General features: G+C 44.9%; 1 protein-coding gene across 15 annotated transcripts in view; it reads left to right on the top strand.

Moving 5' to 3' along the window:
* Nucleotides 1-1,109: 1,109 nt before the first annotated feature.
* Nucleotides 1,110-26,141, top strand: part of GCNT1 (glucosaminyl (N-acetyl) transferase 1) — a 29,706-nt gene continuing 4,674 nt past the window's right edge. For 2 of the 15 annotated variants that reach the window (XM_029919940.1, XM_029919944.1), the window contains exons 1-5: nt 3,754-3,823; nt 9,085-9,146; nt 9,723-9,852; nt 12,927-13,074; nt 25,935-26,050. The gene's annotated coding sequence lies outside the window, so the exon portion shown is untranslated. Of the gene's footprint in view, nt 1,214-2,038; nt 2,164-2,218; nt 2,341-2,767; nt 2,843-3,753; nt 3,824-9,084; nt 9,147-9,722; nt 9,853-12,926; nt 13,075-17,454; nt 17,473-25,934; nt 26,051-26,141 lie in introns of those variants that run through there. The other 13 variants (XM_029919943.1, XM_029919942.1, XM_029919945.1 and 10 more) reach the window with 13 other exon arrangements.

Below are 26,141 nucleotides of genomic sequence, written 5' to 3'. Positions count from 1 at the left end.
AGAATATTCCACAGTCTAGGAGCCTGCAGCTTCACAGAAGAGGTGGGTTCCTAACACACCAATGTGCTTTATGTGGTGTGGCTAATTTATGTTTAGAAGATTCTGCTCTGTGTGGATAGGTCTCAGCAAGCATCCACCACCACCCCCCCCCCCCCTGCACCTTCCCTGGGGTATCTAACCTCTTCAAGTCCGAAGCCCAAGAGGGTGAACTTCAGAGACTCAGTGGTTGGGTCCAGGCCAGCCTGGTCCTGCTCTTGGTTCATGCTTCGAGCCTGAGCAAGGACCTTCCCTAAGAATGACACCAGGCAAGCCTGCAGTTTCAGGACCTCAGATTTGCCTGATGGCTCCAGCAGGACGCAGCGGGCATGTGCGCCCTGCCTTCATTTACTTCCATATGTGTGTGTTGAATGACTAAATGATAGGGAGATGAGTAACAATCTGTTCCGCTCTCCAGGAGCTGAAGGTCGTATGGAAGAACACACAACATTCCTCTCGTTACCAAGGAGACCAGGCCAACTTTCCCAAGTGACACAACCCTATCTATGTGTTATAAAGGTGGAAAGAAGGGTGTTTTCTACTTTTGCCGGGCACTGTGGATTGGTTCACAATTTAATTTTTGTCTTAGTTTTTATGTGAAAACACACAGGAAGGTAATGAGTTCTTAAACACTAAATTTAACAAACAAGGCTCATCAGGGAAAAAAACCCTGCATGGTCCTTCCTAAACTTTGCATTATGCAAAACACTTTACCATCTACATTTTTCTTTTTTACAAAACATTTTGAAAATCAGAAAAGGCGGCACTTCTCGAGTTTCCTGCCTCCAAGGAAAAGACGCCACTTACCCAGCTCTTGCGCAGTTTGGGGGGAACCTGAGGAAGCTCAGAGGGGGAAGCACAAGGATGCCGGCTCTCTGCCCAGACCGCACTGAGACCCAGAGGGCGCGCTGTCCCTGGCCAGGAGCCGCTCGCTGTCCCCCCAGCCCCTCCCCTGCCCCAACCACCGTGCCCCCGGGCGGTGGAGGTGGGCGAGGCGGGGATGCTGTGGGCGGGGCTTGGCGGGGTGGGGCCGGGGGCGTGGCGGGCGGTGGGAGGTCAGGAGCCGGGAGGCGCGGTCTGCCTGCGCGGGGAGCTCAGCGCCCGGAGAGTGCGCGGCGGGATTTAGGTGCCGCGCGGTGTCGCACCCTCCGGCGTCCCGGCGGCCAGCTTGCAGCAGGTAACCAACTCCTCTACCGCCCCCCGCTCCATCCCCGCAACCTCGATCGCCAGCCTTGGCGCCCGGCGGCGGGTGGAGGGATGGAAAGGATGTGAGGGAGGGAGGCGGCCCTCAGCCAGGGCCCCGCTGGCCCGAGCGGAGTGGCTCCTCGCGGGAAGAGGAAGCGGAGCCTGGGCCGGAGGGAGCGGACGCGCGGTGGGAGCGAGCCGCGCGCGCGTGGACACGCCGGACGCCTGCCCTGCGCCTTACCCCTGGTCCGATCCGTGGAACCCGGGGCGGGCACTCCGGTGCCCAGGGTCACCTGGAAGCCACTTTCTGCCTTCTTTCCCCTCTAATCCGGGTAGCGGGTAGGAGCTGAGAAATCGGAGGAGCTGGCTGCTGGCGAGGGTAGGCATAGAGCGAACAGTTAACTCGCTGCCGTCCCTTGGGTGTCAAAAACTCCAACTTGATTTAATCCTCCCCGTAGCCTTGCAAAGAGGCATTTTACACCCCCCCCCCTTTTACTGATGATGAGAAATCACTCGCCCTGGGGCAAGCCACTGGCCGCGAGACGCCGGTCCGGGACTCCGGAGCCCCCACGCCTCTGTCTCTCCGTCCTTCGCGCGCGGGTCCAGGAAACTCGCGCTGCCGAGTCTGTTAGGAAAACAGGTGATTCTGAAACACATTCTAGGTTTTTGGGGGGGGGGTTCTTGGGGGGGATTGTTTTGTTTTGTGTTTTGTCATGTTTTGTTAGCACCCAGTTTCTGATTCCGTTTCTTCCAATTTTTGGTTATGAGCTCTTGGGGCTGGAAGCAGCCTCGCTCACGGCTCTTCTTCTTCTTGCAGCGCTTTCTTTCGTCTTTCAATGCAGAACGAGCCCCAGGCACCCCCGCGGGCCCCACACTTCTCTTTGGCGGTGGATGAGGTCGCCTGCAGATCCAGGCTGGGCCTTATGGGCTGTCCGGGCGGAGGTGAGCATTGTGGGCACCTGGCAACCTTGGCGTCCTTTGCTTTATTTCTTTCTAGAGGGAAGAGAGCCTTCATTTCACAAATAGGAAGCCAAGAGGCCAGCTTGGAAGGACTTGCGGGGTTCACAGAAAGCAGTGATTCCTTGAGAACAGGCTACAGGTTTCTGTGGCCTGAATTTGGTGAGTGGTAGGTGAGGCACCCTGTGGGGGACTAGTCCCCTGCTCTGGGCATTCTGTCCCCCTTTCAGAGCTGTTGTGAAAGGCAGATTTGTTTTGGGAGGGAGGGGGAGGGGCGAATGGTTTTAGAGATCAGTGTAAATTACCTGCTAGGCGCCCAGGCACTTCCAGACAGGCTCCCCTGCGGAGAATATGGTAACAGATTTCACTTCTGGCAAAAAGAAAAAACCACTGAGCTCTGTGGTTATCTGCTCTTGCTTAATGGACTTTTCCCACACGTTCACGGCCATAGGTTTGGGGGGAAGCTGTGAGTTCTTAGAAATGGCTAACTCCTCAATTAAAAAAACAGTGTAACAAACTGCAAGTGTACTTTCACAGTTTTTGTTGGTAGGTGGAAGACATTGATTTTTCCATTTCATGGTGAGGATTTGAAGGTTGCCTTCCAGATTGTTCTTCCTTCACTGGCTCCAGAAAGGACCTCCTTAGCCCGGGCCCCAAATCTGTGGTGGGTTTCATCCTTCATTAAGTATAATTCATCCTTGACTGATTATAAGATTACTTCCAACCACAAGTTGCTTTTTTTCGACTTGTAACTTAGTTGCTTAATGCTAAAAAAAATGTTGTCCCTGAGAACTATCCGCTATCTACAAAATCAACTATCCACAAGGACTGAACTGGTAATGGATGAAGGAGCTAAGGGGACCTTGGTTAGTCACGAGTGACCTACAAAGGACCTGCTAAAAAAAAAAATCTGTGTGGAGATTGACCATTCATTCCCTGCCCATAACCATGCAGGAATTCCGGCCCAGTGTGGCCAGATCTTTCCCCGACCCCTAAATAGCTGGAGAATCTTCATTAAAAAAAAGTTTTTTTTTAACTTTATTTTTGAGAGACCGTGTGAGTGGAGGACCGGCAGAGAGAGAGGGAGACACAGAGTTGGAAGCAGGCTCCAGGCTCAGAGCTGTCAGCACAGAGCCCCACGTGGGGCTCAAATCCACAAACAATGAGATCATGACCCAAGACGGAAGTTGGTCACCCAAACAATTGAGCCACCCAGGTGCCCCTTCCCTTTTTTTTTTTTTTTAGGTAAAACCTGATTTAAATATTGGCTCTTTCTTAAAACACAAGAGATCAAATCAAATTTGATTCGTGCATCATTCATTGTCAGGTCTCTTAGAAACTGCTCTACCTGGGGATTGCATTCTCGGGTGGATGACAAATTCTGACCCATGATGTAGAATAGTCCATTGGTTGTGGAGTGAGGTGGTGTGAAACAGTTGAATAGTGTTGAAAGGGACTTATTCTGATTCTGTGTCTGTTTTCCAAGAAGTATGCGGCACTTCAGCTGAACTGGGTTAAGGAGTCTTTTATGGGCCAGTAAGAATCATTCTAATAAAAATTTATTCACGGTTCTAGTTCAGAATGTCAAATGCCTAACTCCCTGACTTACAAGAAGAGTTCCCAAATGACTGTTCATATACATCAGGTGGGTTTCTCATGGGGCCTATCTGTATTCTTTTCTTCTTAATGTTCAGTTTTGAGAGAGAGAGAGAGAGACAAACAGACTATGGGGGCAGGGAAGGAATGGGACAGAGAGAGGGAAACACAGAATCCAAAGCAGACTCTAGGCTCTGAGCGTGCAGCACAGAGCCCGAGGTGGGATTTGAACTCGTGGACTGTGAGATTATGCCCTGTGCGGAAGTCGGATGCTTAACCGCTAGAGCCATGCAGGTGCCCCGCGTCTCTGTATGCTTAACCACATTGGCTTTGGATGCCTGCCTTAGGGCTGTCAGGCTTCCTTGCTGCCCATCTGTGGCAAATGCTACATCTGTTGAGAACAGCATTTCTCAGATTTGACATTTTTGGCCAGTTAAGCTTTTGTCATGGAGACTGTCCTGTATGTCGTGAGTTTCACCCACTGGATGCCAGTAGGCTCCTCCCTACAGTTACCGCCATCTGAACGTCTCCAGACGTTGCCCCATGTCCCCTGGGGGAGAGAGTTACCTGAGGAAAAGAAGTAGCCAATTTTGGAAAGGCTCTGGACATTTGTGAGCTAAACCATCAATACAATTAACTGAAACTTCTAGTGACTAGAGAAGCTATTTGTAATATTGAAACGTCTGCATTTTAAAATATTTTTATGATAAAGGTGACTACGCTAGTGTTCTAGAACATTGAAAACTAAAAAGGAACTCTGCAGGTTTCATTTTTCTCCTTTTAGTATGCTTGATGTCCTTTTTTTTAAAGTTTATTTTGAGAAAGAGAGAGTGCAAGCAAGAGCAGGTGAGAGGCAGAGAGGGAGGAAGAGAGATGATCTGATCGAAAGCAGGGTCCACACCATCAGCGTGGAGCTGGAATCGAGGGGTTTAAACTTAAGGAACCGTGTGTGATCGTGATCTAAGCCAAAATCAAGAGTTGGAAGCTTAACTAACTGAGCCACCCAGGGGTCCCATGTCTTTTACTTTTTTAAAAAATATTTATTTATTTATTTTGGGGAGACAGCGTTCAAGCAGGGGAAGAGCACAGAAAGAGAGGGAGATACAATCTGAAGCAGGCTCCAGGCTCTGAGCTGTCAGCACAGAGCCCGATGCAGGGTTCAAACCCACCAAACGTGAGATCATGACCTTGGCTGAAGTCAGACGCTTAACTGACTGAGCCACCCAGGTGCCCTGTCTTTTAATTTTTTTAAGGTGATAAAATGTCAATGAACCATGCTTGTTGATTGGGAAATTGACACAATCTCTAATAGAATTCCAAGCAAAAATTCTAAGTAAAAGTTTTAATAATGAGACTTACTGTAGATCATGTTCAGAGTAGAATTTAGTTTTAGGAAACATTAAAAGCTTTTAGCTAATAGCAGTCACTAAGACAGCCTTATATTTCTGGACTCTAAGAAATTCTTCTTTTCTTTTTTTTTTAATGTTAATTTTGAGACACAGAGCATGAGCAGAGGAGGGCAGAGAGAGAGGGAGACACAAAGTCCGTAGCAGGCTCCATGCTCTGAGCTGTCAACACAGAGCCTGACACAGGGCTTGAACTAATTAATAAGCCACGAGATCATGACCTGAGCCTTGACTGACTGAGCCACCCAGGCGATCCTGTAGTGTGAGAAACTCTAATTTTTATGGAAGAGAGCCCTACAGCATACATGACATAATTCATATCAGAAGAAGGAAATGTCCTGAATATATAACTCCCTTATACCTTAGACTTTAAGTGCAAGACATTGAAAACACAGTCCTGGCTGAAAAAGATACATCCTTAGATAGGAATTGACTATCCACTGGGTCCCTTCTAGAAATCAAACTAATTTATGGGACTGGGGATTGGCTTCATAATTTGTGGGGTCCTATATTTAAAAATTCTTAAGAATATCAAGACAGCAGGGTTTCCTGGCTGGTCAGTTGGAAAAACATGTAACTCTTGATCTCAGGGTCATGAGTTTGAGTCCCACATTGGGTATAGAGATTACTTAAATAAATAAATCTTTAAAAAAAAAATAGAGTCAATAGAAATGTCAAGATGTTGGCAGACAGCTGAGTATTAAGCGCAGCGCAAGGCCCTGGGTGGCTATACAGGGTACATATGCATGAAGCTGGCCTTGCCTCTTTGTCCATAGCTCAGAAGAGGTCACTAATGCAAATGCGAAGGAGATATTACTGCTGGCCAAAGCACTGAGAGTTTCTAATTACTTGATTGTCCTATTTCCAATAAGGAGCCTACATGTATTTGGGAATCTGTACACTAAATTTCCTATGAAGGGCACCTGTCTGGCTCAGTTGGAAGAGCATAGAACTCTTGATTTCTGGATCAGTGGAGGCCCACATTGGGTGCAGAGAATACTAAAAAAATAAAATAATAAATAGACTTTTAAAAAATAATAAAAAATTAAAAAGTTATTAAAGACTCCTTCCATGAATAATTTTTCTTTTGTACAAGAGTCAGCTGAATCATTTCGGAGGGTCCTGGATACCTGAATAACCTTATTTCTTCAGGCGTTCCTTGAGGAACTACTTACAGAGCTCCTGTGGATGACAGGCATTATCAGCTCTGGGGCAATGGCGGTGAAGGACAGAGGGTCTCTGCCTTTTTAAGCCTTCTAGACTAAGGGCTAGAGGAGGGGTAGAGACAGGCAAGCACATAGTGTCACCCACCGTCACAGTCATAAATGGTAGTCCAGAAAAGCACAAGAGGTCCAGAGAGAATTTAACCTCAGGACTCGGGGCAGGTCTCCCTAGAAAGTAATATTTAAAAGGAGACCTGCAAAATGAGTCCAAAATAGTCATATTAAGTAGAGGCCTGAGTTCCGTGGTTGAGACCAAGGCAGGAATGTGGCTTTGGGGTGAGGCCTCAGGTCATTTTCAGAACTTCGGAATCTAATGGAAAGGTAATGGGAACCTTTTGAAGGGCGTTAAATGGGAGATGAGGTGATTGGTTAAGTTTGGGGTTTTTTTTTAAAGGATCATCATCACCGCTGTGGAGAGTGTTTGCAGAGCAGGGCCTGCTGGGGCCTGGGGTCACTTCGTGCAGATTGGAAAAGGCTTTCCCATCTGGGTGGACCAGATGAGCTACTTTGTCCCAGCTAGGCCAGGCCAGGCGCCTTAGGCCCTTGGCCTGTCGCTTTGGGCGCGCGCGCGCGCACACACACACACACACACACACACACACACACACACGGCCACCCTGGAGAGGGGCAGAGTAGGCTGCAGGCATATATGGGGAGCCTTTGGCCATCAGCCAGGGATGGTGCAGTGATACCAAATGGAAGCAGTGGCGGCGGGGGGGAGGATGAGGAGGAGGGAAAGAAAAAGAAGTTGACTTTGTAGCTAAAGTCAGTATGAAATTGGTGGTTATTCAGATATTCTTGATGGACAGGGAGATATCAAGCCTTTTTTGAAGGTTTCTGGCCTAAATAACTGAGTGAAATAGGGTGGTGAAACCACTTCCAGTGTTGGAGAGCCCTGGAGGAGGAGCAGGTTGGTATCCGGTGGGGGAGGGGAGGTAATTCTATCTGGACACATTCCTTGTGAGACATCCCACCGGGGACAAGGGATTGGCATCTGGAACTCATGAAAGAGATGGGCTGCGGGGCACCTGGGTGGCTCAGTCAGTTGAGTGTCTGACTCTTGATTTCAGCTCAGGTCAAGAATTTTCCAGTGCCAAACACTGCGGTAGGGTGCTTGGAAAGTATTATAAATAATGCTGATCGCCACTATGCTTAGCCCTGACAGGATAAGAAATACGTGCTCGGTCTTTGTCCTTGGTTTCTGACACCTGAATTTCCTGAGTTTGGGATGATAGGAATGTCTTTTGTTATTCGTATAAGGAGCTCTTGTCCATACCTGAGTTTATGCTAATGAGGTGGCTTAGGTGTGGCAGGGCCCTAGGTAGCCTCAGAATGGAGCTGGCCACCCAGACAGAACAAGTAATTAGAGAGCTGAAGCTTTTAGCCCTAACCACTACCCTCTGGGAAGAGAGGGGGGCATGCCTAGATGTACTGGGTTACGAAAACTCTTGATCTACCCTGTTTGGAGAGCTTCTGGGTTGATGAACACATCAAGGTGTTGAGGGAAAGGATCCATCCTAGGTGATTGTGAAGTTTTCACAATGCGGGGAGTGACTGCTTTTCAAAAGAACTTAAGATACGGAGACCCATTCTGGAAACACCTGTTGGGAAGTGTTTTCACCATAATGTAAACATGTTGCCAAGAAATCTGGTAGATTTGTGACTCGTCAAAACTTTTTTTTAAATTTCTTTAAAAATACTTTATTTTTTGAGAGAGGGGGAGGGGCAGAGAGAGAGGAGGACAGCATCCAAAGCAGGCTCCATGCTGACAGGCTGTGACAGCAGCAAGGCCAAAGTGGGGCTGGAACCCACAAATCGTGAGAGGTCACAACCTGAGCTGAATCAGATAGATGCTCAACCGACTGAGTCATCCAGGCGCCCCTCAAAACTCTTTAGAAAAAAACAACCTTTAAAAACTTGGAATTGTCTGACAAAAATCTTTAAAGTGAAGAGTATTTGTGGGTCTTGAATCCACTGGCAAATTTATAAAAATGTGATGACACCCAGTGACTAGTTTGCAAGGACAATTGATTGAGAACTACCAGCTGAAATTCGCCAGAAAAACCCCTTTGTATGATTGGTGGGTAGACTGAACACTAACTATCAAGATCTAGGGAGCCGGGCTGTGAGAATGTTCTAGGGTTTTCTCCAGTGAATCCGTCACCCCAGACAGCCCTTAAAACAAAATGTTAGAATACACGAAGAAGCTTGGAGAGCCCCTCAAAGTGCTCTATCACCACATAATTAACCAAAAGTTTTCAAAACTAAAGCAGATTTAATATATTGCTTTCATTACAAATATTAATAACAATTCATTTTTTTTTTACCATAAGTGACTAAACTAATAGGCTCTATATCCTCCTTTTCCTATCTTGTTTTATAATGTGCATAATTTATTAGCACAGTAGTGTTACAGGATTTTTTACCTCAATACATGGGATTCGTTGTCTCCCCTCTTGGAAAAATAAAGAGGTAGACACAAAATGAACAGTAGGGAGACGTTTACTAGAGTATAAGATCAGAAAGCAAGATTAGTATGAAACCTCTGTACAGAGAGGGGGCATTCAAAAGTGAATGCCTGCAACTGTAGGGGAGGGTACTTTTTTATAAGTTTTATAAGTTTTATAAGTTCTAGTTTCCCCCCACCCCCACCCCATTCCTTCCCCCTTGTTCCTCCTCAGGTTCTACCCTGATTGGCTGGACAGCTCCAGGTGAGCCGTGGTCTATGGCCACGCTGTTCCTGGTAGGTCACGTTTTATGGTCTACTACTTATTTTTAGTCCGGTCTTTTGTCAAATCCCTGAAGGAAACCTGAGGGGAAGTAGGTGGGGTGTGTTACATTCTCTAGAGGAACCTTACACCTGAGGAGGTTGGCTGTGGTCGGACACTCCCAGCATTGTTCCAGAATCTATTTTTTCCTTCCCAAGGACCTCAGGTCCTAATCTTTCCTTCTCTATTTTATTCTGTCTATTCCTATCATAGTAGTACATAGAATTTTTAAAGAAATATACATATATTGATGAGACTTACCCAAAGAGTTTACTTAGTGTTTGTACTAAAAAATTTACAAGCTTATCACTGAAAATGGAGTCAAAGTGGGGCTCCTCGCAGCAATCTGAGAAATGGATTTCCTTATAAACTTTAATACTACCTCTTCTTCCCTGTGCTGTGCTCCTGTAATGCACTCATGGGAAACAAAATTGCTCCTAGAGCTCAAAGTCTGAAAAGCAACAAATCCAAAATGCATGTGTATTGCTTCTCTTGAAATGTGTACATTAAACATCCTTTTAGATAATCCGCTTTAAATGCTTTTTTAAAAGGTGTGGCGGTGGTTGAGGGGGAGAAGGAAAGGAACTTCCTGGAGTGTATGCTGCAGGACAGGTGAATGCAAGAAGTCATTTCAACATAGGCCGTGTGGTTCTCTGACTCAAGTCGGTTTGGGTCTTTTTGGTAAGCAGATTGGTGAGGGCTTCATTCTCCTCTACAGGTGAAGATGAGGGTTCAAAAGCAAGTCTTGAGTCAACTTGCCCTGTCTATGGACTCTGACTGTCCCTTCCACAAAAGGTTCACTTGGGGTGCAGCAGGATTCTGCTGATCATTGGGTGGCAATCAAGTAGTCGTGAATTTTCTGGAATCAGTGGTGGGACCCAGGAATGCGCCTAAGGCACTCTGCTGGGCTAATCGACTTGCTGGGCCTGATTGTCCTTTTGATATCTGTGTGGGACACACCTATAGGATGCCTCAATTCCCTCCACCTCCCTCCACCAGGCTGGAACACCCTGACCTCATCTTTGCTTACTCTTTTCTCTTGTCAATCTAATTAAAGTCATTAAATTCATCCAGGAAGCGTCATTTCTAACACCATTGCTAATAAACAAAACACTTGGTTTACAGTGAAAGTTCCAGAAGTAGTAGGTGCTAGTGGAGTATGGCCATCCCAGGAATGAGTCCCTGTAAACTGCCCCAGCTCCAGGGGGGACCCTCAGAGCTGTTGTTACTAGCCAGTCTGGCTAGCTGTTCTTGCAAGTTCCTTTCAACACTATAATGGAGGCATTGTTCCCAAAATAGTTTTTAACCACATTGACCCAACCTATAATTTCCCCCAGAAGGCTCAGCACGCAACCTTTGTGTGAATTCCTTGAGATCAGGGAGACGCATTTTTTTTATTGTATTTCCCCACCCAGAACCTAGGATTCTGTTTTGTGTAATAGCTGCCTGGTGTGGACTTACATCGAGTGCATTTGGGTTAGTAAACTTGAAATACAACTTCTGATTTTAGAGGTCTGAAGAAAGTTACCCCTAAGAATAAACTAAAGATTGAAACGTTGTCCAGTGAAGAGAAAATATAAATAACAATAATGGACAAATTGCTAACGTTTATTAAGGGCCCATCTGTCAAATACATTATAAGCTTTTGACAGGTTGGCTCACATTTTCTTTATGAAAACACACGAGCCTAATTCAATCAAATGGCTTAACATTAACATTATTGTTCTTTTTTTAAATGTTTATTTTTTAAGAGAGATGGAGAGCAGGGGAGGGGCAGAAAGAAAGGGGGACCGAAGATCTGAAGCAGGCTCTATGCTGACAGCAGTGAGCCTGATGCGGGGCTCGGGGCTCAGGGCTTGAACTCCTGAACAGTGAGATGATGGCCTGAGCCAAAGTCAGATGCATAACCGACTGAGCCACGCAGGTGCCTCTCTTCTTGTTGTTCTTATATTATTATTTTTGCCGGAGAAGAAGCCGAAGCTTGGAGAAGTTAAGAGCTTACAGAAGTCTGAGTTAGTGGGTGATGATACCCGGTTTTGGAGTTGAGCAGTCCGGCTTCAGAGCTGAAATTATTGCTCCTAAATTCTCCTCCCATGTAAACATACTCAAGAGAAAATCCCGAGCCCCTGGTAATCAAAGAAGTGCAAAATGAAACTCAGTGATGTAGCATTTTACAGGTGTGATATTGACAAAAAGAATTATACAGTGGATGAGTGTCTGGCACAGAATTCAGGTAATTATATAGTAAATGTAGAGAAAATGGTGCTCAGAGGTTCCTAGTGGCAGTAAAAGTGAGTATAGTCCATTTGGAAGGCAATCAGAGCCATAGAAACTTGGCAAGTTTTGATCCAAGAATCCTATTCCTCGAGAACCCTTATAAAGCCAAGAGAAAACATTATGTGTGTCTTGAAAAGGGTTCATAGTTCATGTTTATAACAATATAATTGGGAAATACCCTTAGTATTGGAAATACTCTTAGTATCCAACCACGAGACATATTCTAATTGTGGCAAAAACGGTAAAGACTCTCTTATGTCTATTAACAAAAAAAAAGAATGACGAAAAAGAAAAAAAAACAATAGAAAATCGAATCCCAGATGCTATTACATCTACTCACATAAATATATCGGTAGTGTCCCTGGACAGGCATCCAAAGGGAACATGAAAATGATGTGTGACCAGACTGAAACAATAAGTGGCTTTTTGTTTGTTTGAAAATTGTCTTCATGATAATGCTTTGCAAGCTTATTTTAACTGGAGCTTATGTTGGAGGATTTGGGGTCATTTTATCTTGCAATTTTGAGTGAAAATTAAAAACTGAGACCTTTCAAAAGTGCTTAAAGAAAGGAGGATCTTTTGCAACATAAAGAGAGGATCCCTGAATCTTTTTGGATGTATGCTTCTTACATTTGTCCAGTAAACACTGACAGTGTATTTGGAGCCTTGTTTTCTAACGGGTTTATCCTGTACAGACTGGAGTATAGCTTTTCTGTGGGTGCATTTCATCTCAAAAGCCTTTTTTTTGTGTTATTTTGTAGAGAATTCCTTCATTCTTGGCTCTGGCAGCCCCTTCGAATTCAGGAAAGATAGGTAAAGGTAATCGGGACACAATGGAAATGTTGGAGATAGTTTGCTGCTGAAGTATATGCACCTGCCAGATCTATCCGTTATCTGGGTATCTAACTGGGTGCCTGAGGCTAAAGGGGTTTCTCTGCTGTACCTCGGGGCTGACCCCTTCAGGTGGAGAGTTTGTCATGTTGACTCCCACAGGAACATTTGGAAGGTTCTGGGGTAGGTTCTTGGAAGGTTAGGAGGTAGGGCAAAGTATGGTTCAAAGCAGTTATAACTGGATCCAGTGTTGTTCTTGGCCAGAAAGTGAGACTGCTCTGTTCCCTCTGCCCTCTGGGGAGTCAGCCCTGCTGGTAAGCCAGAGCAAATGACCTTATTCAAAGCAGCTAAAGCCTCAGTTTCCTTGACCATTAAAGTGAGAGGGAAAGTAGCTAGTTCTGGGATTGCACAACTCTTCACATGAACAATCTCCTTAATCCCACAACTTCCACAGTAAAAGCACCATCAATTTTAGTATCTGTTTTTAAGGAAACAAAAAGAAAGGAGAAGTGAAAAGAAACCACCTTAAGAGCGAACGTATAGTGCATCAAGTGCCTATCAATTTCAGAAGCTGTTAATAACATAAGAAAGAAAGTCAGTCCTCAGACTTTGCCCAAGTACAACCTGATTGATCCTTTGTCTTGCAGCGGGACTTCCCGGTCATCCTCCGCTCCCAAAGCTCAGCCTCCCCAGCCCCTGTCCACCACCCCCCTGCTGAGGGGCTGCAGAGTGTAGTATCACTCAGGATTGGGGACCCTGACCGAACCCAGCCGCCCTTGCGCCCAGTGCAGAAAGGTAAGGTCAGTCTTGAACACAGGATGAGCACTCGTGGTCTGAGGCCAGCTCTTGGAGGTTTCTCTGTAGAGACTCCTCTGTCAGACCAGACACAGGGGGCTTCGAATTCGTGGTATGCTCCCCAAACTGTAATTGGGGGCATTTAGATACTCTACTCTAGTTTCCTTATCTGGAAAAGACTATGAGCTTGAAAGTACATTTAACCAAAGCGTCCAAGGTGCTGCTATACCTTTTGTTGAGGGAAAGGTATTTTCCTTTCTTTTCTTCTTTTCTTTTCGTTTTCTGTCCCCTTCCTTCCTTCCTCCTTCCCCTCCATCCCTCTCTCTCCTTTCTTACTCACTTTCTCTTTCTTTCTTTCTTTTTCTTTCTTTCTTTCTTTCTTTCTTTCTTTCTTTCTTTCTTTCTTTCTCTCCTTCTTTCTTTCTTTCTCTCTTTCTCTCTTTCTTTCTCTTTCTTTCTTTCTCTCTTTCTCTCTTTCTTTCTGCCTTTCCTCCCTTCTTCCCTCCCTCTCTCTTCTCTCTCTCCCTCTTCCTTTCTTCCCAGGGAACAGTATGAATAGAGGGGGTGAGCTAGGAGTCTGAGACTAGCGCAGTTACCAGCAGCTCGCTGAGGACGTGATGGACCAGTTTCAGAGACCAGGTTATGTGGAATTCAGTGCTAAAATGGGAGATGGTGGTAATGACACACCTTCTCCTGTTTGTGGGACAACTGCCACATACCAGACTCCGTGTGAGGTGCTTTGTAGGGTTTATTCACCACCAACCCCATGAGGAGGGCATTACGACCTCCATTTGTCAGATGAGGAAGCTAAAGCTGGGAGAGATTAGGCAGCTTGCTGAACTCATGCATTAAGACATGACATCGTTGCGGAACACCTGGGTGGCTCAGTTGGTTGAGCAACCGACGTCGGCTCAGGTCATGATATCAAGATTCGTGAGTTCAAGCCCCACATCAGGCTTTCTGCTGTCAGTGCCAAGCCCTCTTTGGATCTCTGTCTTCCCCTTTCTCTGCCTCTCCCCTGCTCACGCTCTCCCTCTCTCTCTCAAAAATAAACAAACATTTAAAAAAGAAAAAGGACATGGCATAGTTGGGATTTATAGTCCGTCCTGTTTGACTTCACACTGCTGTTTTTCTCTGTGGCTTCCATGAGTGAGTGACGTTCGATTTCAAAGAAGGGGCGATCGACTGTGATTTGAGAATGGGACCATGTGCTAGATGTCAAGCTGGACTTTACATGTTAGAAAGAGCATGTCTCATTCTTGCCACTGATTAACTTTTTTTTTTTTTTGTATGATAGAGAATATCTACTCTGACAATTGTGATTAGCAGGCCAAAAATCCAGACACATGTTACGACCTGGAATTTTAGGACTTCCTTTAAAAACAAAAAGGAATCTAGTATTGTGGAATTAGAATTTCTGCTCCTAGGAAGTACTTAAAGCCTGGAATATTTGAAATCAGGAATGTTCAGAACACCCTTGACCCATGGGCTTTGTGACAAGCAGGTGGGAGAGAAACCAGGGCCAGTGTGACGAGGTCTCTGTGTGACCCAGCAACCATGTGACCTCTGTGCCCCAGTTTTCTCATCCCAAAATTAAGAGCGGACAAAATGAACTCGAAAGTACCCTTCAAATCTGAAGTTTCATTTCCATAACACTAGGGTGCTCTATTCAGTATTCTAAACCCCCTAGTATTAGATTTAAAAAAAAGAAAGACACAAGTTTATTACCCTTCAGTCTGGAATTTTGAAGTGAACAATAAGATCTTTTATACTCGATTCTGGCCTGCGGTGGTAATGAGCTAAAGATTCCTTTTCTACAAGTGTGTGTGTGTGTGTGTGTGTGTGTGTGTGTGTGTGTGTGTGTGCACGCGCGCGCGCGCACGTGCATAAGCAGATCTATTTCATTCAAGACTGTTGAGGTCTGCCTCTGGAAATGAACTCTGCTGCCAGAGAGGACATGTTTGTCCCATTTCAAAGTTAGCTTAGCCATCTGTCCTGCATTAAGGAACATGAGATAACACTAAAGCTGTGTAGGTAGCCATCTCTGAGGAGTGTTGTTCTTTTTCTTCAAATTATCAGGACACTAACCTACAAAGATCCCTTTCTGTGTGTTTACACAACCTGGAATCACTCCTCCCAGTGGTCTCCTGATATACATCCTTTTGTGTCTGTCTCTTAATTTAAAAGCCTCTTCTGGGGCAGCCGGGTGGCTCAGTTGGTTGAGCATCCGAGTCTTGGTTTTGACTTAGATCGTGATCTCACAGTTCCGTGAGTTCGAGCCCTATATTGGGCTCTGCAATGATGGCCCGGAGCCTGCTTGAGAGTCTCTGTCTCCATTCTCTGCCCCTCCCCTGCACGTGCTCTCTTTCATACAATTATGGGCATTCCTATGGCTTTCCAGGGAGTATGTAAAACTTGCACTGAATTGTAAATTTGAAGAGGATGCAGGATATCAAGAAGGCACAGGTACCAACAGTGGTGGGAGCAGTGGGACTTTTTTTACTGTGGAAAATGCACGTGTCAATCTGAAGGGGACATAATTGGAGTCCTGTTTTTGACTGGCTCTATCCCTACGTCTCCTGGTTTCCATGTTTGTCTTAGTACTGAGCTGGGGTGCTTTGTGGCATTGTGTCTGGCCCTGCGGGTACCCTCCTCCCATCCCTCACCTTTCTTTTGTGACTCCATTAACGGATGTGTATGTGTGTGTGTGTGTGTGTGTGTGTGTGTGTGTGTGTGTGTGTGTAGCCCCTTGGGAAAAGGATGAAGTCAGGCCAGTTATTGGGTCTCCCTTCACATTCATAAGCTATTGGGAGGTATTTATTTATATATTTAAAAAATTCTTTTAAATGTTTATTTATTTTTGAGAGAGAGATAGAGTGTGAGTGGGGAGAGGCAGAGAGAGAGGGAGACACAAAATCTAAAGCAGGCTCCAGGCTCTGAGCTAGCAGCACAAAGCCCAACGCAGGGGTCGAACTCACGAACTGTGAAATCATGACCTGAGCCGAAGTTGGATGCCTAACTGACTGAGCGACCCAGAACCCCCCCACACCTTGGCTATTGTGAGATATTTAAAGAAGATCCAGGTGAAGCGTGTCCCATCTTTAGCCTCACGCATTCAGGACATGCACGCATGCGTAAGAAGGTGGGCAAGGGACAGAGGCACTCAGAGAAAAAGCCGCAGGTCAAGTCTGGTCTCTACGTACTTACTGTTTATTTCAGATGTGCAAAGGATATTTCCAAAACAGTGTCTCGGTTCTTCTGGACTTCCTTCCCCTCCGGGGGTGGTTTAAGGATTTTCATTATTACTGAGCAAAGCTCATTTTAGGGACGAGGGACCATCCTGGGGCAGGACTGAGCTTTGCTTCAGATACCAGGCTGCTCTGTCAGAGGGTGCTTTATTGTGAGTGAGCCTTTTCATCATTCGTGCCGTGGGGGGTGTGTGGGTGGCGGTGGGGTCCTGGTCATCATCACTCTTCTGGTTACTGAAATCTTAGCTGGTTTCCATAGAGGTGCTTAAAGGTCAGTTCGTTGCTGGGGCGCCTGGGGGGCTCAGTCTGTTAAGTGTCCGACTTCAGCTCAGGTCATGACATCACGGTTCATGAGTTCAAGCCCCATGTCGGGCTCTGTGCTCGGATCCTCTGTCTCCCTCTCTCTCTGTTCCGCTTCTGCTTCTGTGCTCTTTCTGTCTCTTTCTAAAAAAATCAATAAATGTTTAAAAAAAATTCCATCCGTTGCTGTGGTTTACCACATTGAGAAACACACTTATCGTACTAGATTTTGGGCTATGGAACACGGAGGGCAAACAGTTGTTATCTCTCGCTTTCCTTCTCTTTTTAAAACTGTGTTTGTCATACATCACAGTCTCTTCTTCCTTCGGCTCAGGCTTTCAGGTTCTAAGCATGCATAGAAAAGTGGGAAATTCTCTCCTTTTTCTTTCTCTCTGAATTCTGCTCCTCTTCCAAGATTCAGGTCGACTATATTTGAGGAAGTCTTCTGGATCCTTCTTTCCTGTTTTTTTTTTTTGAAGTTTATTTATTTTGAGAGAGAGAATGAGGAGAATGAGCAGGGGACAGGCAGAAAGACAATCCCAAGCAGGCTCTGCACTGTCAGCACAGAGCCTGATGCGGGGCTTGAACTCATGAACCGTGAGATCATGACCTGAACCTGAACCAAACAGCAGACCCTTAACTGATTGAGCCACCCAGGTGCATCTGCTTTTCTTTTCTTTTTTTTTTTTTTTTTCCGTTTGGTGGATTCACAGCTTTCAGTTCTGCAGCAGAGACCGGGAGCCGTGCATGTGGTCTGCAGAAATGGTAGGTTTCAGCTCCTGTTTCTGGCATCAACTACTTAAGGACCTGGTGATGCCTCCGGGGGAGGAAGCGATGGGGACAGAGAAGAGTGAGTGCTATTTCCAGCAATGAATGAAGTTCATTGAAGTTCATAGTTTTGTTTTACAGTGGTATCGTGAATAAATGAAAAAAATCATAGAACTTTTCATGCCATTAATTCCGGTGTAGAGAACCCTTTATCTCTTCCTTCCTTTGCTTCTTTCTTGGTTCCTTCCTTCCCTTTTTTCCTCTCTTATGGGTGATCACACAGATGAAACCTACTTGTAATTTCATCTAATTTAAAATTAGAAACAGGTCATTGAGAAACTTTCATTAGTTACGCTATATAATTTAAGTCTATAATGATTACACTTTAATACGGGATTAAACAGCTCATGGGATTGTAAAAACAAGGTAGAAATGGAAGAAAAGAAGTCCCAGTATCCATTCTGCTTACTGAACTTCAAAATATTGTGTTTTGATTTTGATCAGCTGTCTCTATTGCTCTTAATTCTAAGACTACCTTTAAGACTTTAGAAAACTGTAGCCTTTATTTGAATCAAAGTTATAAATGCACATTGTTTTTAAAAAACACATCTTTCCACAGCAGTATCAAAGATGGGAAGGGTCTGATTTGCCCCCACTTAAAAGCTTGCAAGTCTGGGGGTGCCTGGGTGGCTCAGTCGGTTAAGCATCTGGCTTCTGTTCAGGTCATGATCTCACGGTTCGTGGGTTTGAGCCCTGCGTCCGGCTCTGTGCTGACAGCTAGCTTGGAGCCTGGAGCCTGCTTCGGATTCTGTATCTCCCTCTCTGACCCTCCCCTGCTAGTGCTGTCTCTCTCTGTCTCTCAAAAATAAATTAAAAAACATTAAAAAAAAAAAAAAAGCTAGCAAGTCTGGCAATTTTCATGTAGGTTTCCTGAACCCGCATGCCCTTGGACATATGGAGGGAACTAAAAACAGATCTTCAGAAGGGAGAGAGGAGAGATGTTAATTAAGTTTTTAGCAGAAGAACACGGGCCTCCTGGAAAGAGACTTCTATTCACTCAACAGACATGACTGAGTGATTCTCTGTGCCACACTGTGTGCCTGGCCCTGCGGTATGGGCGGGGGGAGGAGTCTGGTTTCAGCCTCTCATTCTTTAGCCATGCCGTCTGGCTTTAGTTGTAAGACTAAGTTGTAGTTCATGTGGAAAGAGGGCACAGGAAATGGGGTCCACGGCTGTTCATAGTAGCTTTCCTATTGCCTATTTTCCGTGGCTGGACCCCAAGAAAACTCTGGAATGAACTCTGGGAGACGGTGACCTAAACTGCGGAGCTTGGTGTTTTTAATCATGATCCTAAGTTTTGAGCACCCCAAGAACTTTCCCTGGGCAGTCTGGAGGAGCAGACACTGTTGGGGGTGGTCTCAGGAGCCTGTGTTAATGTGACACCTTAGGGGGCACCTGGGTGGCTTCGCTGGCTAAGCATCTGACTTCTGCTCAGGTCATGATCTTGCGATTCGGGAGTTCGAGCCCCGTATTGGGTCCTCTGCTTTCAGCACAGAGCCCACTTCAGATCCTTTGTCCCCTCTCTTTCTTTGCTCCTCTGCCCCCAAAATAAATAAATAAACTTTAAAAAATCGTTTAGAAAATGGGACACCTCAGAAACCTGAGGTGACAGGCCAGGTTCCCTCAGATGAGGTGAGGCCATGGACGCACAGGTGGTGGAAAGAACCCTACCCTGAAGCAGGGTGGCCTTTGGTCACCGTTGATTGAGTCGCAATCCTCTGAGATACCTTTAGAATCGATCACGATAGGGGGTATTTTGTTCCCGTCACAGCAGCCTCTGGGTCATGGAACAACAGTCCTTGGGAGTTTGTGAAATGGGCCCTCAGAGGAGCAGTCAGTGGGACTAGAGGCCAACCGAGCTTAGCTTTCCTTCCTTCTCCAGAAAGACCAAAGGTCGTGGCCCCTGCTTTCACCATCTAGCCATTTGTTGATGCATACAGTGCCAGCGTGCACATGTGTGCGCATGTATGATTTTTTTAAGAAAAAAAAACCGTTTCCACCCTTAAAAAGGATACAATGGGCAATAGGCCGAGAGAATCATTCTCCTGTATAGTAGTTTTGTTTGGACTTAAGCCAGAATTACCGTGGTGGAAATTGTTGAGAAGAAAGGAGTTTACCTTTGTGAAATCCACCCTTTCTTCATTCCCGTTGACTCACCTGTTGGCTCTAACCTTACCCAAGGTTAACGAAGCGAACAAGTGCAGGGCCCTTTTTATCTTGCCCCTTGTCTCGGAGGGTAATGCGTTAATTAGAGCCTGAACAGGAAAACCCTGATTGGTCTTAGGGGCGTGTACGTATATGGATATGCGTATTCACATAAATAGGTTAAATCCTTCTACTTTGAGATCTAACTTTGCCATATTAGTTTCTAGCAAAACATGTATTATTCCTTTCCCCCTCCCTCTTCCTGCTTCGCTTTTTATTATCATTAATTATTTAAAAAAAAGTTTAGGAAAATATAGCCTGAGGCACAGGTCGCTTGTTATTTAATTGGTTTTTTCCCCCCATTTTCTTCTCTATGTAGTGATTCCTCCCTAAATTCACTAACACCAGTAAGTGTGTGATCGGGATGAATGTCATCTTTTGGAATTGGTTTGTTTAAAAGACTGAGTCATGGGCTGGTCATACCTAGCTGTTTGTTTTTACATTGTAAGGTGCTTACTGCAAACCAAACTCTAGATTTGATAACCGTGGATTCTGGACTTCCTTGACACATATCTCCCCATGTACTTATCCTTGTGAAAACAGCCCCCCACGTCACTTCTTCTATCTCCTCTTTACCCTTGTGAGCTGTTGAACAGGAGAGGTGGTGGCTGAGATTAGACAGGACTTTCGCTCGGAGCAGTGACGTCACTTAGAGAGAGCCTCTCCCATGGACAGGTCTGTGATACCGGGCAAAGCACGCAACCCATTTTTTTCATCCACTGGCTTTCCTGTTGCTCTGAGCTCCGAATAAGGTTTCATTGAATCTCAATTGGGACAAGAGTGTGTACGTTATTCTGACCGGTGCTCTGTGGAGCCAAGCCCCAGAGCGCGCTGATTGCTTTCCTCTTCATTGCACGTCCCTGATTTCTTTGGAATCCGTAATTATCACCCCGACCCCCCGTCATTTGCTTTGTTTGTTCACTGCCCAGATTCTGCCTGTTGTTTGAATTGGTTTTCAATATGCTGGTTCCCTTCATGTATTCCAACAGTGTCAGCTAGAAGACATGTCTCCTGGGACCTTCTGATCTGCCCCAGCCTGTTACGGTTGTCTGTTGGCCTGGGACATGGTCTAGAATGTTCCTTCACTATCATCCTGGGATGTGCCTTTTCTAATTCTTCTGTCTTCCCCTTATTTTTAACATTTATCTATTTTTGAAAGACAGAAACAGAACGCGAGCAGGGGAGGGTCAGAGAGAGAGGGAGATACAGAATCCGAAGCAGGCTCCAGGCTCCACGCTGTCAGCACAGAGCCCGGCGTGGGGCTCGAACCCACCACCTGTGAGATCATGACCCAAGCTGACGTTAGACACCCAACCGACTGAGCCATCTAGGTGCCCCTGTATCTTCTCCTTTCTTAGTTTATACTTTAGAATTTTTGTTGGTGGTAGTTACTTTCTTAAAGTAAACTACCCCCAAAGTGGTCTATGTGGCTTATCTCCCCTCTCTGGAAACCTATGTGGATATTCTTTTTCCCCAATATTTCATGATTTGTGAATGTGTTTTGGTGCGGATTTATTTTCACCCATTGTATTGGTATTCCAAGGAGTTTTCAATTTGGAAACCGTTCCTTGTTTGTGAGAAATAATCTTCGGCCGTTTAATTAATTGCTTCCATTTTTTTTCTGTTTTGCCTTTCTGGAGATCCTGTTTTTCAGATAGTGGATCTCCTGGTCTGGTTCTCTAAATTTACTATTTTTCCCTCTACTTTCCCCACCAGTTGGTTTGCCTATTTGCTTAACTCCCTGAGAGTTTTCCTCAACTTTATTTTCCAACACTTCCATTGAGTTTTTCAAATTTTCCTATCATGTCATTAATTTATTTAAGAGCTCATTTTCATTTGCTAAGTGTTCCGTTTATGTGGTTTCTTATTTTTTCTAGTCCCTGCTGGGAGGCAAACCTCCCCAAAAGTACTAAAATAAACATTTCCATTTTTATTTTTGGTTCCCACATTCTGTGGGTCAGGAATTCAGATAAGACTTGAGTGACTAAGAGCTGAAGTCATCTGATGGTTTCTTTAGGTACATATGTCTGGCACCTGGGCTGGGATAAATGAAAGCCAAGTTCACCTGGGCCTGTTGATGTGGGTACCAAGGACTCTCCCTGTGGCTTTTTACAACAGTGAAGCTAGTTCTGAAGGGAAGTTTCTGGAGAGCAAGTTTTCCAAGACAACCAATTGGAAACTGCATAGTTTGGGGGTTCTTTTTCCAGTAGGCTCCACACCCAGCATGGAGCCCAATGCCAGGCTTGAACTCACAACCCCAAGATCTGAACCTGAGCTGAGATCAAGAGTCAGATGCTTAACCAACTAAGCCACCCAGGTGCCCCGGAAGCAGCAGTTTTACATGTCCCGCCTTGGTGGCCATATAGTGTCACTACTGCCAAACTCTACTGGTCAGTGCAGTCAGGAGGTTGGCCAAATTCAAGGGGAAAGGAATTTTGACTGTTTCTTGACTGAAGAATGCAAGCGCACACTGCAAAAGAGCACATGGGTGCGAGAGTTGTTCTGTCTGTTTTCAGGTTATAGAACCTCTTTTAATTACTGACTGACTGAATGCAATATTTTTTCTTATCTTTCCAAGGACATTATTAATTTTCTTCTCCCTGTGCACAGTCTGTTTTCTTTGAACATTTGGGGAGCTTTCCAATTTAAGCAGCATATTTAAGGGTTGGCCTGGTTGGATTCCCTGGTAAATCATCTCCTGCACTGGCTCGGCCGTCCAAGTGCTGGGAACTGATAGCTAGAAATAGGGAAGGAGATCTCAACACCTATTGTCTTCGGTCTCACTTAGTCCCATTGTTGCCTGGTTGGCAACCCTGCTTTCCATTATGCCTGGTGTGCTCCAGCCTGCCCACACAAAATCTTGGGTCTTGGCCCGGTTTCAGGATAGAGACCTGTTTTTATTTTTTAGTTTTTTAAAGTTTATTTTGAGAAGGAGCGTGTGCAAGTGGGGGAAGGGCAGAGAGAGAAAGCGAGGCTAAGCAGGCTCCCCCTGTTAGTACAGAGCCCAGTATGGGTCTCGATCCCCAAAACTGTGAGATCATGACCTGAGCTGAAATTAAGAGCCAGATGCTTAACTGACTGAGCCACCAAGGCGCCCCAAGACCCAAATGCTTTTTTCTTTTTAAAGTCTATTTATTTTGAGAGGAACAGAGGACTGCGTGAGCAGGGGAGGGGCAGAAAGAAGGAGAGAGAATCCCAAGCAGGCTGTGCACTGTCAGCGCAGAGCCCGATGGAGAGCTTGAACTCACAGACGGTGAGATTATGAACTATAAGATCATGACCTGAGCCGAATGAAACCAAGAGTCAAATGCTTGACCTACTGAGACACCCAGGGGCCCAAAGACCCAAAGATTGCTTTTAAACAGCTGCCAGTCAATACTATTTTGTTGTTGTTGTTTTTAAACATTCTCACCCGCCCCCCCTCCGGAACCTACCACCATTTCTCTGGACCTTTGAAGATCCCACACCATAAATGGAGCTGATTCTTTCTCTCCCTACTGTCAGCCTAGGATTCTTGGGTTTGTTTAATCAGTTGCCTCTCTGCTGTCTGCTTTTCCAATTGGACTTGCCACCTCCTCTCTCACTCTCCTTGAGGTCATTGTCGTCTCTCCTCCTCCTCAGTGAGAACCCCACTGCACCCTGATCCTGACCAATTGGAGTTGTTCGTTTTAAGTTAGGACACTTCGAGAGACTGTACTGTTACCTCCAGTGCATTTGATCCCTTTCTTCTTGTCCCCTTCCTTGGCCAGCTCTCCTTAGCATCAGCATTAGAATAGGTCAGAGTTTACTTTCAGTATTTGTAGATCTTAATATTCTTGTGCTTCTTGGTTTTAATTTCAAAAAGGCACGTATTAAGATCTATTGCCATTGGGTCTTGGCTTTCCTTCCTTTCTTAACAAGGTAGAAATCTTCTTCTGTTTCTTCTTCATTTGTGTTTTTCTACTTAAAAACATTCACCGTGGGGTCCACAAGGAAGTCTTCTCTTTCAGGAAAGGCATCAGTATTGAAGAAAGAGACCTTCTCTTGGACACTTGCTAAGATGGTTGCCAGGCCCTGTTGGAGACTCTGCGTGAGGATGCCTTAGTGTGCGTTTGTGTCACATAGAAAAATGGCAGATTAGGGGCATCTGGGTGGCTCAGTCAACCAAGCGTCTGACTTCGATTTGGTCATGGTCTCATGGTTTGTGAGTACAAGCCCCACTTGGAGCTCACTGCTATCAGACTGTCAGTGCAGAGTCCACTTCAGATCCTCTGTCTCCCTCTCTATGCCCCCTTGCGCTCTCCCAAAAAAATAAACATTTTTTTAATGGCAGACTAAATCTAAATGGACTAAGACCTCCAGTCAGAGATCAGCAAAATCAATTTTTAAAAAGTAATCCAACTATAGGATATCTATAAGAGATATGGTTTTATATTTAGAGACACAATTAGGTTGAAGTAAAAGAATGTAAGTAGACATACCAAGCAAACAAATATCCAAAAAGAGCTAGGGTAACTATACTAATATCTGACAAAATAGACTTTAAGACAAAAATTATTAGAGACGAAGAAAAACATTTTATGATTATGAAATGGACAGAAGGAAGAAAATCAACAAGGAAACATGAACAACAATATAAACCAACTAGACTACGGGACATCTATAAAACAATTCACCCAACATCAGCAAAATACACATTCTCAAGAGCACATACTTGGAGCTCATGACACCTCTTGAATGTGTAGATTGATTTTTTTTAAATCAAATTTGGGGAAGTTTTCGGCATTATTTAAATATTATTTTCTACCTCACTCTCCCCCATTTCCTGTCCTCCCCACCTTTCCATCTGCAAGTTCTACTGTGCACCTGTTGATAGGCTTAATCTTAAGTATCTCACAGGTCTGTGAAGGCCCTGTTCGCTTTTCTCTCTCTCTCTTTTTTTAATAAGATTCATTTCTTAGAGAGAGAGAGCGCATGAGCAGAGGAGGGATGAGGGGTGGGGTGGGGGAAACAGAGGATCCAAAGTAGGCTCTGCACTGACAGCAAAATGTCCAATGCAGGGCTTGAACTCACTAACTGTGGGATCATGACCTGAGCAAAGTCGGGACGCTTAACTCACTGAGCCATCCAGGAACCCCCTCTGTTCATTTTTCTAATGTCTTTTTTCTTTTTGTTCTTCAGACTGGATACCCTCACTTGACCTGTGCTCACTTCCACTGATCTCTCTTCTGTCAGCTCAAACCTGTGGAATTTCTCTAGACACTTTTCAGTTCAGTCATTGTACTTTGAATTTCAGATTGCCATTGGGTTTTTCCTTTATAATTTCTCTCTTTATCGAAATTCTCAGTTTGGTTAAATATCATTCTCCTACATTTTCTTTCAGTGTTTTAGTTCTTTGAACATACTTCTAATAGTTGACTTAGAGTCTTCCTCAGGGACAGTTTTTAATTGACCACTTTTTTCCTATATATGGGCCAGGCGTCTGTGTTTGTTGATGTGCCTTGTAATTTTTTATCAGTGTTGCAAAGGGACATTTTATAATGTGTCAACTCCAGAAGTCAGACTTCTGCCCCTGCCCGGCCCTGGGCTTATTGTTGTTGCTCTTTTGTTTACTGACTTTTCTAGGTTAGGTTTCAAAAGTTTATTTTCTTTGTAGTGTGAGGCTACAAAGTTGGCCACTTAAGTTCCTCTGTGGAGTTAGCTTAGAGATCAGATCCTTTAATGGTTGGATAGAGAGTTCCTCAAATGTCTGAACTGGGAAAGGGTAGGAACAGCTAAGTGGCATCATTTTGTTTATGACCTGGTGGTGTAATGGTTGCGACGCCTAAGTATTTTAGCAGAATCCCCCCGTGTATCTGGAACACAGGTCTGGTGTTGAGGGGTGGACCAAATAGTTGCAGAAAGATGAGCTAATAAACAGCTAATTCAATTATGAGATTGTCTGTAATGGGCCAGTGAGCACAGGAATCTTCCCCGTGGGGATAGAATATATTGGATTTTCCAGTCATATTGGACCATTAAACTATTCCTTGGCACCCACTTTGGGACATACTACCAGAGGTGGTTTTTGGAAAAGATTGACCCACATTGCAAATATTTCCAACGTTGGCCACACACAACAAGCATTAGGAAAATAGGGAAGACTGGAGGGAAAGACATTTTAAAAGGGAGAAATGAACCAGCCATAATTTTGAGGGGGAAAGAAGTGGATACATAGGATCAGTTCGCCAGCTTGCTTATGTGTATGTATACTTACGTGGGCATTATATCCCTACCCGTATTTCCCTTTGCATTTCACAGATTTTTTAAAAAGGCTTATGGCACATAGCACCATTGCTAAATGCCTGGTACATTTAAGAAGGCTGACTCCACAAGAGGCCCCCTAGCAACTCTGTTACCTGGAATCCAAGGACTAAGTGAGCCAGACTTTCTTTAATTCTAAATGGAAAAAAAAAAAAAAAATATATATATATATATATATATATATATGTGTGTGTGTGTGTGTGT

This window comes from Suricata suricatta, chromosome 13 (assembly GCF_006229205.1).
Source record: "Suricata suricatta isolate VVHF042 chromosome 13, meerkat_22Aug2017_6uvM2_HiC, whole genome shotgun sequence".
NCBI classification, from domain to species: Eukaryota; Metazoa; Chordata; class Mammalia; order Carnivora; family Herpestidae; genus Suricata; species Suricata suricatta.
This window is presented reverse-complemented; position numbering and strand designations above follow the sequence as displayed.